The sequence below is a fragment of the Brassica napus genome, chromosome C1 (genome assembly GCF_020379485.1).
Source record: "Brassica napus cultivar Da-Ae chromosome C1, Da-Ae, whole genome shotgun sequence".
Lineage (NCBI taxonomy): Eukaryota > Viridiplantae > Streptophyta > Magnoliopsida > Brassicales > Brassicaceae > Brassica > Brassica napus.
The window spans coordinates 25,063,656-25,075,948 of record NC_063444.1 but is presented as its reverse complement, the minus strand read 5'-3'; the positions used below and the strand labels follow the sequence as shown (position 1 = coordinate 25,075,948).

General features: G+C 40.6%; 2 non-coding genes across 2 annotated transcripts; both read right to left on the bottom strand.

Annotated features, from left to right (window-relative positions):
* Positions 1-447: 447 nt before the first annotated feature.
* Positions 448-554, bottom strand: LOC125580997. Its single transcript, XR_007318708.1, has one exon. It is a non-coding gene; the product is annotated as a small nucleolar RNA R71 (small nucleolar RNA).
* A 4,907-nt stretch (positions 555-5,461) lies between these two features.
* LOC125581120 lies at positions 5,462-5,568 on the bottom strand. Its single transcript, XR_007318831.1, has one exon. It is a non-coding gene; the product is annotated as a small nucleolar RNA R71 (small nucleolar RNA).
* Between the last annotated feature and the right edge of the window lie 6,725 nt (positions 5,569-12,293).

The window sequence follows — 12,293 nt, the reverse complement described above, 5'->3', positions numbered from 1 at the left end:
AGATTGGATACTGATATGGGAGACGTACCTCAAATTGATGCGAACGCCAATGGAGCTAACAACGTTCCACCACAGCGAGCAGCTCGACCCATTGGCACTTATGACCGCCCCAACATTCATGGTCATAGATTGGGGATCCGAGCACCCGCCGTGGCAGCCAACAACTTTGAGATCAAATCAGGACTCCTCAACGTGATCGAGAACAACAAGTATCATGGCTTGGCTCTAGAGGACCCATTTGATCACTTGGACAAGTTCGACAGCTACTGTGGGTTGTCAAAAACCAATGGTGTGTCCGAAGATCCCTTAAAGCTCAAGCTATTCCCTTTCTCTTTGGGGGATAAGGCACGTCAGTGGGAAAAGTCTCTACCCTGCGACTCTATCACCACTTGGGATGACTGCAAGAAAGCATTCTTGGAGAAGTTCTTCTCTACTTCAAGAACTGCTAAGCTGAGAAATGAGATTTCCAGCTTTCAACAGAAGAACTTGGAAGGCTTCAGTGAAGCCTGGGAGAGATTCAAGGGCTACCAAGCTCAATGCCCACACCATGGTTTCTCTAAGGAGAGCTTGCTGAGCACATTCTACTATGGTGCTCTTCCTAAGTACAGGTCCAGACTGGATACAGCTAGCAATGGGTTCTTCTTGGGGAGAACTGAGGAAGATGCAGAGGAGCTGGTTGACAACATGGTAAAGAGTGATGCAGTCTACAGTGGAGACCACGACAGTGGCAGTCGAACAGATGATAAGCAGACGAGGAAGGAGTTGAAAGCTCTACAGGATAAGATAGACATCCTCATTGCTGATAAAGCCACCCAAGAGCAGCTGCACTTTGTTGGTAACCCAAGCCAAGAGACACCACATGTTGTCCATGAGGTTGAGTGTTTGGAAGGTCAGGAAGAGTTGTGTTTCATCAACAACAATGGTAGCTGGTATAAAAAAGAGCCCAACTTTCAGTACAACAACTACCAACAGAAATCCTATCCCAACAACCAACAGAGTGGTTATCCGCCTAGAAACAACCAGCAAGGCAGCTATCAACCTCAGCAAAACCCCTCGTCTGGTTCCTCTGCTCCTCAAGAGAGCAGCACTGATACCTTACGGAAACAAATCTTGGAGTCTCAGACTAGAAGTGAGAAGCATGTTGGTTATGAGTTGAAGAGCCTTCATTCCAAGATTGATGGGAGCTACAATGAGCTCAACAACAAATTCTCACATCTTGCTTCTACAGTCAAGAATTTAGAGAATCAGTTTGCTTCAATGAACACTCACCAGAATCGCCAGCAAGAATCTCTACCTGGAAAATCTGACCAAAACTCCAAGGAGGCCAAAGCTATCACCTTTAGGAGTGGTAAGCAGTTACCTCCTACAACCCTCACCAGGGATGCTGAGAAACTAGGTGAGGAGGTGGCCATCAACTTAGATGATGATGTGATAATTGTTGATGAGAAAACCAATGATGAGATTTTGGAGAATATTATGGAAGCTAAAGGTAAAGGAAATGTTGGAGAAGAGAAGAAAACAATACAAGATGGTGAAGCTGCTGTTCCAGCAAGTGAGAATTCTTCTGTTCCTTCCCCCTATTGAACCCAAACTTCCATTCCCTGGTAGATTCAAGAAGCAGCTGCTAGAGAAGTACAAGGCTCTGTTTGAGAAGCAAATGAGTGAAGCTCAAGTTGCAATGCCCATCATCGATGCTTTCATGTTGATTCCTCAATACAACAAGTTCCTGAAAGATGTTGTAGCTGCAAAGAAGAAGGAGATGGAAGGCATGATTATTCTTACCCATGAGTGCAGTGTCATCATCCAGAGGCTTGATGTTCCAGAGAAGTTAGAGGATCCAGGATGCTTCACACTACCTTGTGCTCTTGGACCTATGGTATTTGAGAAATGTCTCTGCGATTTGGGAGCTAGTGTCAGCTTGATGCCTTTGTCTGTTGCAAAGAAGCTTGGATTCACACAGTACAAGAAGTGTAGACTCTCTCTGGTGTTAGCTGATCGTTCAGTGAAGTACCCTGTGGGCATCTTAGAGGACCTCCCTGTGAAGATTGGAAGGTATGAGATACCTACAGATTTTGTGGTGCTTGAGATGGGTGAGGAGGCTCAAGACCCATTGATTCTAGGAAGGCCATTCTTAGCTACAGCAGGAGCTATTGTTAATGTGAAGGAAGGCACGATTGATCTCCATTTGGGTAAAGAGAACATCCTCCACTTTGACATCAAAGGGAAAATGAGAAAACCAACTGTGTTCGGGCAAGCCTTCTACATTGAAGAGATGGGCACTCCTGCTGACGAGCATCTTGAAGAGTTACCACCTGAGGACGACGAGGAAGGATCATCTCCCTATACTCATTCCCCATAGAAGGTAACCCACCACACTCCCTTGTATATACCAGTTCATATTTTGCATTTTAGTTGTCTTTTGGGTATCTCTCTCTCACTCACACAGAGACTGTGTGATTTAAGTGTGGGGGAGGTACCAAGTATTTGATCATGTTTACTTTGATGATTTTGAGTCTCATGCATTGCATTATACATACATATTTGCATAGAAAAAAAAAAGCAAAAACAAGCATGTAGTTGCATCATTTGCATCCTTAGGATTGAGTCTACAGCATATAGGATTGCGTTCATGTTGCATTTGGAACAATGATTAGGATTGCCTTATAGCTAAAACTTCTCTTGGAAAACTTGTATGCTTTGTGCCTTGAAAGCTCCGCTTGAAACTTGTTGTGCTGTGTGAGATTTATATAGCCTTGAAACCAGCACCAAATGAACCTGAACTTAATGAATCTAATCTCTCTTTCATATGGGCATTTGCATACTTAGTCATGGATCTCATACACATTTGGATTATTTTATTCCATTCATTACCTTTTTGTTAACCCAAATGGCACTCCACACCCTTAAACCCTTACCATTCTTTGAGACCAACATTGATTTGCTTGAGTGAGGCCTCTTCTTGATAGCTTGTCATGTGCAAAATCTTGAGAGTATTTAGAGCGACATAGGTTTGTTCTCATCTTTGGCTAGCAATAGGAACCTCATTTGAGCTAGCATCTAGGATGGTAGGTGAGTTTGTGTACTCTAAGTTCTTTTAACTTCGGTTTGGGAAGTGAAAAAAAAAAAAAAAAAAAGGGATATGACTAAAGAGGAAACAGAAGATAGAAAGACCCTACGGACAAGAGAGGTTAATGAGAGAAAGCTCTAGATAAGAAAAGTGTTGTAAAAAAAAAAAAAATTATAAAAAAAAAAGAGTGAATAAGGAAAAGTTAGAGCTAAGTGTTGAGAAAGATATTGAGTCCCTAGTGGTTAAAATAAAAAGAAAAAGAGAGAGAGCAAGAATGTTTATCGGGTGAAAAAGGAGATTTGTGGAGTTTGATGTCACTTAGAGAAGGGTAGAAGGATGAGAACCAATCTATGTATGCATCAGTTGCTTCCTTTCTTAGATAGATTTTGCATAATGATCAGGTTCCTGTTTTGGAAAAAATGCTTTGGAAACCCTTCTTTCATTCTCATGAAACCAACCCTTGTTCACCAAGCCAAATGACTAGGATCAATTATCCATTTGCAAGAATTCACTTGTTTGCATTGTGCTTAATTTAATGTGAGAGCTGGTTAAGTTGCTTGTCAATTGATGATCCGGCAACTTCTGTAGAGGTATGAGTTTCACTAGGCCTTGAGAAGCTAGAGTAGACTAAAGAGTGAGGTTATGCTATTTGTCTCTCTTCCATGAATTTGAATTGATCAGTTGAGGACAAGTAAAGAGCAAGTTTGGGGGAGTTGATGTCTTTCATATTTTCATTGTTTTATCCATTCATCCATGAGCATTTTTATCATATAGATTAGGATTTAGCCATGTCTAGGTTTCATTTTGCATTCATTGTCCTTATTAGGTGTTGGAGTGTGCCATGGAGTGATTTGAGATGTTTGGGAGCATTGTGATCCAAAAGGGGTTAAAGATGAGCATGTAGGGAGCCTTTAGAGAAATCTTCTGTTGCTAAGATTTTTTGGATAGACAGAAAATTGAGTTAGCTTTCTAATGGAAGTGGTTTCAAGTCATTTGAAGATGTAATGAAGGAGTTACGACCAATTTACTAGAGGCATATCCACCCTGTTCGAGCATCCTGGAGCGACCTTTCAGAGAGACCTACCAAGGTCGCTCCCAGCCAGAGCGACCAGCCCAGAGCGACTATCTCAAGTCGCTCCAGCCAGAGCGACCAGCTCAAGTCGCTCGCGTTTTGACGGGGCGAGACACGAAGAAACGCGTCGGTAGCGACCTCATGGAGCGGCTATGCTAGGTCGCTCCGCGTGTTTTGCTTGGACGATTTTTATGTTATTTCAGGGGCGTTTTGGTCATTTTTTTGTTGTTTTACATTGCCTAAACCTAAGTTAAGTACTTTGGTAAGCCATTGGAGGCAGAGGATCTCTTTGGTAGTGAACAACTAGGAAAACTTCTGGAGATTCAGATTGCTTTCATCTTGTGTTCTTGTTGATTTCTTATCTATTCCTCTACATGATTAATCTGAAATCCAATATGAGTTTAAGAGGAATCATGGAGATTAGTGAGTAATCACCTTTTGAATTCATGGGTTAGAGAGATCAAGGGTGATTAGGTTAGTTCTAGGATGTTTTAGTGTAGATCATTCTTGTTCCTTGCTAGTAGAGTATTCATAATGCATCTTCTGAGTTGGCCACTCAAAAGTTGATCAATAGGCATTTCCCACCCAAAAGGTGTTTGATGAAATGCCTGAGACAACTCTCCTAGGCTTTTAGTATACTTTGCCAAAGACATTTGTTGTTAAAGGTGCTAAGATAGCTAATATACTTGTTAGTAATGATTGCTTTCACATTATTCAACCAAAGACATTTGATGTTTGAGATATGTTAGCAAATGAGCATTCATCTAGACATAGAGCTTGCTTAGAATTGTGTCTAGGCTTAAGGTCGATAGTTTGATTGTTCATTTGCCATCCTTAGTTCGATACTTGATCACCCAAGGTCTAATCCCTATGCCCATGAGTTCTCTTTTCCCTTAGTCAAGAAAGTATCATTCTGTAATTGCTTTCTAGTATTAGTAGTAGTTTAAAACCCATATAAATCATTGGTTGCACTTAGATTAAGTGAGTACTTGCATTCTCGGTGCTTTGATATCCCTCAGAACTGGTTCGACAATCTTTTATACTACATCATTTGTCTTAGGAGTCTTGAAAACTCCTAACGTCACTAGTGCAGAGAAAGGTGTTCTCTGGTCTCTCTACTGAAATTCCAGTGAAGCATATTGAGAGCTTCGAAAAAGTCGCGCGAATGGTGTCCCACCAGACTACATCAAGTGCATGCTATTCCCATTCTCTCTTGATGGAAAAGCTGCACGGTGGTTGAACTCCCTCCCTACCAGCTCTCTCACTTCATGGGAGCAGGTCCGATCAGCGTTAGCCATTTTTACTCTAAGGCGAGAACAGCTGCATTGAGGAACAAGATCACCTCCTTCAAATAGCTCACTGATGAGCCTTTCTGCGATGCATGGGAGCGCTTCACTGATTACCGCAGAGAATGCCCTCACCATGGATTTGATGATGATTACCTCCCGGACATTTTCTATGATGGAGTGGACTAGAAATACCAAGGTGCTCTAAACTCTTCGAGCAATGGAGACTTCATGACTCAGATCACTGACGGAGCGTTTAAGCTGGTTGAGAACATGGCTGCTAGCTCAGCTAATAAGAAAGAGGAGAGTGATTGCTCCAAGAAAGGGAACAGTTCCGACACACAGAAGATAGATGAGCTGACTGCCAAGGTTGATCAGCTACTGAAAAACAACCAAGGGCACATCTTCAGCATGGAGCAAGCTACGGCCGGGCAGATTCAGAACCAGAATCAGCGACAATGGCAGAGCAATCGGCAAGCTGTTCCAGCTACTGGGAACAGTCAACCTGATGAGCTAATGGGTCTGGGTATGATGATGCAACAGCTGTTGCAGGGTCAGAAGGTTCAGGCCAAGGCGTTGAATCAGGTAACCACGGAAATCGACACCAGAATGGGCAACATGTTCACTGAGCTGAATGCCAAATATGACATTGCTGCGAGCCACATAAGAAAGATCGATGTTCAGCTTGCTCAAATAGCTGAGAGTGTCAAGAGGCAACAAGGGACGTGATGCCATTAAGAAAGTATGGCTTGATAATGCTGGTGAATTTACATCGCAAACCTTTGATGATTATTGTATCTCAATGGGGATTGATGTGAAGCATCTAGTTCCCCATGTTCATACATATAATGGCATGGTCGAGTCATTGATAAAATGGTTGCAGTTGATTGTAAGACCGTTGGTATTGAGGACAAAGCTCCCAATTTTAGTCATGCTATATTGCATGCGGCTGCACTGATTCGGTTAAGACTGGGTGCATATCATAAGTACTCCCAATTATAACTGGCATCTGGCAAGAGTCAGATGTATCTCATCTCCGTGTTTTTGGGCGTGCGGTCTATGTTCCAATAGCACCACCAAGTATAATAAGATATCTGGAACCAGTAACTGGTGATATGTTTACGACACGGTTTTCTTATTGCCATTTTAACGAGGATGAATTTCCAGTGTTAGGGAGAGGAATTAGAGAAATTCCTAAAGAGATTACATGGTGTACACCGTCGTTGTTACATCTTGATCTCCCTACGAATCAAAGAGAGCTGGAAGTTCAGAAAATTGTGCATTTGCATAATTTGGCAAACCAGTTACCAGATGCGTTCACAGATACAAGAAGGGTGACCAAGTCATATGTACCCGCCGAAAATGTTCCATCAAAAGTAGTAGTTCCTAAAGAACAAACTGATGGAAATAATATTAATGAACCTCAGGTTCAGTTAAAGAGGGGGAGGCCAGTGGATTCTAAAGATAAAAATCCTGAAAGAAAAATAAATTGGTTGAGAAAAATGGAAAGGTTTTAGAAGAACCTGATACTAAAAAATGTCTGAAAGAAGACATAAATGAAAATGTTCCAGAAGAACCTGATATTGAAAGATGTCTGAAAGAAGATATAAATGAAAAAGTTCAAGAAGAACTAAATAAAGATGATCCAGATGACGAGAAGGGAACATGAAAGTATGAGATTTCCATCAACTACGCCCGAGATGAAAAATTATGGATTAGAAATAATATAAAAGATGTTGATGGAACGCTCTCCTTTTCTGTGTCCTATCATGAAAATGATGATCGCGATCCAATGTCCATTTTGGAATGTCAAAAAAGACATGATTGGGAGGAGTGGAAGAAGGCCAAACTGAGTTACTCTCCCTGAATAAAAAGAATGTCTTTGGCCTTGTAGTCATAATGCCTGAGAATGTAAATCTGGTTGGGTATAAGTGGGTATTCGTGAGAAAAGTACATGAGAAGAATGAAGTAACACGATATAAAGCCCGATTAGTTGCCCAAGGTTTTTCTCAGAGACCAGGAATTGATTTTAAGGAAACGTATTTCCCGGTAAGGGATGCAATTACGTTTATATTTTTGATGAGCCTAACGGCGTCTAAAAATCTTTAAATGAATCTCATGGACGTTGTGACTGCATATTTATATGGATCGTTGCATATATATATATATAACTCCCTGAGAGATTGAAAATGCCCGAAGCATTGAAAGAAAAATCCAGAGAGATTTTTTTGGTCAAGTTACAGCGATCACTATACGGATTAAAGCAATACGGACACATGTGGTACAATCACTTAAGTGAATATCTCTTGAGTAAAAGATATATGAATAATGCAATATGTCCATGCGTTTTTGTTAAGAAATAGTCATCTGGCTTTGTGATCTCGTTGCATATGTAGATGACCTGAATATAATTGGAACTCAAAAGGAGGTTGATGATGCTCGAACTCATATGAAAGAAGAGTTTGAAATGAAAGATCTCAGAAAGAAAATTTTTTATCTTAGGCTCCAGATAGAGCATTTACGAGAAGGGATATTTGTGTATCAATTAAATTATACGAAAAAGCTATTGAAACAATTTTATATGGATAAAGCGACTCCTTTGATGATTCCAATGGTTAATAGATCTATCGATGTTGAAAGAGATCTTTTTAGGTCTTGTGAAGATAGCGAAAAGATATTATGTCCTGAAGTACCTTATATGAGTGCTATAAGTGGGATTTTATATCTTGGAAATTGTACTAGGCCTGATATTGCTTTTTCTACTAACCTCCTGGCAAGATATAGTTCTGCTCCTATTCGCAGGCATTGGAACGGAATAAAGCATGTATTTTGTTACCTTCAAGGTACAGTTGATTTAGGGTTAATTTATTTTAGAAAACTCGAGTTTCGTATGGTTGGTTTTGCAGATGCAAGATACTTTTTAGATCCTCATAATGCTCGATCGCAAACCGGCTATGTTTTTACAATTGGTGAACCGCGATCTCTTGGCGGTCCCAGAAACAAACTCTGGTTGCAACTTCTTCAAATCATGCAGAAACTATTGCGTTTCACGAACCATGTGGAGAATGTATGTGGTTTAGATCAATGAGTAATTACATACAAGAAGCAAGCGGAATAGTAGCCAAGAAATAGCACACGAAAGTTTTTGAAGACAATTTGGCGTGTGTCGCTCAACTCAAAGAAGCATATATCAAGAGCGAAAGAACAAAGCATATCCCTCCGAATTTTTTCTCGTACATACGGGAGCTTGAGAAAAATAAAGAAGTGGACATCGAGTATGTACGGTCATGCGAAAATCCGGCTGACTTATTCACCAAGGTTTTTCCCACTACAACATTCCGAAAACACGTCTACGACATCGGAATGCGGCGTTTGCATGACCTATGAAGAAACAGCTATATTCATTATTCTTAGAAGGAGGTTATGGCATTGTACTATTTTCTCCTCGTCATGATTTTTGTCCCAACGAATTTTTCTTTGACTAAATTTTTAACGAAGCAGTGCGTAATACAAGTTGGATAATTAAAAGGAAGTGTTAAAGATAATGATCATTCATCAACACACTTATGGCAAAACACTTATGCTACTTTGGTGATGAATAGCATTGTCATTATGCATCTGTCACTTCTTCTCCTCACTATAAATATTTCACAACAGTATAAATATTCTCGTGTTTTTACATCATAATCACGTAAATAAACAATATTAATAAACACGCCTGTAATTTGTTTTTCGTGTTTAAAATATAACAAAGACAAGACATATTTGTAGATCCACCAAGTCCGGTAAGTTAAGAACTGTAGGTGTGTGTGTGCTGTAATTCATTTCACAACGAAGAACGTTTCGAAGCAAAGGAACCACTTCTACTAAAGCGCCGAGAAGCAAAGGAACCGCTTCTACTAATACGTCGCGAAGTAGTGGAAAACCTGACAAACTCAGGATCAATCACAGTTCCCTGAACTTGTTGTCTCCACCCTCTCCGTCCCAACAAGCTTACTCCGCCACCATGTCCTGGGGCTACCAGATATGCTGCAGGAACATTTTCAGGAACTGACATCTCCGGGGAGTGTCCTAATATGCACAATGATCCTGACTCATCTTGTTGCCAATACACTTCCACCATGATTCTCCTCGGATTCTCTGCAGTTTCGGTTCCTGGTATCCCAACAAATCTTGCCCCAACTGGTATCTGTAGATTGTATTGCATCAACGAATGAATATGAGTCTATTAGATGTAAGTTGATTACCTCGACAGATGAGCCAGAGGTTAGTTCAAGAGTAGACGTTGTTCCATCAACAGCAGCGCTTTCGAGTTCAGCTTTTCTTGCTATGTTCAAGAAGACTTCTTCAAGAGTCGCAAGACCAAGTTGGATGTCTGAGATTCCGATCTCGGTTTCTTTGTCTTGCAGCTCATCGAAAAATTTCTGTTTCATTGTTAAAGAAATCAAAGAAGTTTTAAGATCATTTACGCCTAGTTCCATAGTTGGTAGTATTTCTAGAAATTATAACTTGTGTATATCCTTACAGCCAAAAGATTTTCTTTCTCATGCGGTATAACAAAAGTCATAAAGGCCTTGTTTTCTTCTACTAGTTTGACATTGAGATGCTGCAAGAAAACATCACAGATGAGAGGGAGTTAGACTAAGTGAACCGTATTTGTAATATAGAAACTTCTACAGGCAGCTAAAAGACACTCATATCTTTAAAGAACTTCTTCACTGGCTCGTCTTAATCTTCAGCACCAGCTTCACCATTGTGGTCATTGTTGTTGTTTTCTTGGTTGTTGCTTTCAGCGAAACTAATGTTAGTAACGAAACCAGTGCCAAAGCGAGATTTCAACCTGATGGAGGTTCCAATGCAGCGAAGCCTACCCTTAGCCAATATCCCTATTCGATCACTTAGAATATCAGCTTCCTCCATCGAATGTGTAGTTAGTATAATGGCGCGACCTTCCTTGGTTTCTTGTATAATATCCCAGACGTGTCTCCTTGTGATGGGGTCCATGCCTGTAGTTTGCGTTCCATGTATAAGAAAAAGGAAGTTGAGCTTAGATAAATATACACATATTAAGAAAAAATGTTACATATAATGTTCAAAGTAACAAACCGGCTCGTCTAGGAAGACCAGTTTGGGATCACCAATGTGTGAAACTGCAACACTGAGGCGGCGTTTCATTCCTCCACTGTAACTTCCTGCCCTAATTTTTCCTGCTTCTGTCAGTTTTACCTCCGCCAGTGACTTCTCAACCATCTGCATGAGGGGGGAAAAAGTGTTTCAAGAAAGAAAAGAGGCAGAGTATATTTGTATTGTAGTTGAAATTAGATATCATCAGCCAACTAGTTTCTACCATTTGGGTGACATACCGGATTGATCGATGCAGGTGGCAACCCTTTGATGCTAGCAAAGAGACGGAGATGTTCTTCACCAGACAAAGCATCCCAGAGTATATCAAACTGTGGAAACAATGAGAATCACTGTGGAAACAATGAGAATCTTTTTAAACATATCAAATCTCTGTAGCTAAGGAAAATGGCAGAAGCAGATCGCAACAAGAAAATGGCTCACCTGAGGACAAACTCCTATCATTTTACGGATGTTGGACATACCAACAGAGCTTCTTACAGGGTTCCCATAAATCAGTGCTGTTGAAGCCAATAAGAGAGACTTTAGTATGGTGGTGAAATATGTAAAACACTAGCTTCTAGGAAACAAAAACAATATGTGTAAGTTTCTTACCATCACCACCAGTGACTGGATTTATGCCTGTCAAACAATTAATAGTAGTTGTTTTCCCTGCGCCATTGGGTCCAAGAAGACAGAACAGTTGATCTTTGGCAATATTCATCCACAATCCCTGATTACATTCAACTAATTAGTTACTCTACCATCTTAATTTGGAATCGACCCGAACATTAGTTTTTTTTATGAATGATTAGGAGGTTTTGGACCCGAAGACCCATACATCCTCTAAAAGTAACTCTCCTTAGGATAGTAGACCTTTTATGACCTAAGAGTTCTACCCACTAAGTCAACTTTCCCTTGGTAAGATCATTTTTTCCACCGCTGTTTAGGAGAAGTACCTTCAGAGCGAGATAAGGGGCAGTTTTCTTGCATTTACAGCATCCAAACTTGGTCGTCCCAGGATAAGTCTTTGCCAGACCACGTATTTGAACTGCAATGTTCGGATGAACTAAGCCCTCCAATGAGTTTTGTTTAACTAAAGTCTCTTCTTCGAGGGGACATCTTCGTCATCTGGGGTAATATTATCAACAGGTGGGAGTGGACCACTACATCTACAAATTCCACCTTCTGCTCAGAGTAAACGGTTAGTTAGACAACCTTTTCAACACAAAAACTAATTATGAAGACATAAAACAGGGAAAGAGTAGAAAGTACCTTCCACTCGGTTGCCACCTTTACCGGTCCAGTAACCAGGTTTCAAAAAGTAAAAGGCAGATTTTCTCACACGGGATGCGTTTGGAACTATATTGTCAAAGTAGAGAGCCAGAACAAACCATAAAAAGAATGTACCAAGAAGCCATAAGTAGATATCATTCTGCAAGAACTCAAAGAAATGATGATCAGATAACTATTGGACAGTTGTTAGATGGAATTTATCTGTGAGAGTTGACGTACAAATTGTAATCACACAATCAGGGTCATCGTTGGGCGCACATTCTGCTCTCTTACTCCAACTAATACCGGGATCTTGAGGAGTTGAAGTCGCATCAGAAAGCAGCTTAAGACCCTGAGAAAAGGTATTGGGTGGGAAGAGTGACCAGAGCACCCTAGTCATAAGAGAATAGTCCTTGGAATAGGGAAACCCAGTTGATCCTCCAAGCTGCAGATTGACTATGATTAGTAAAAA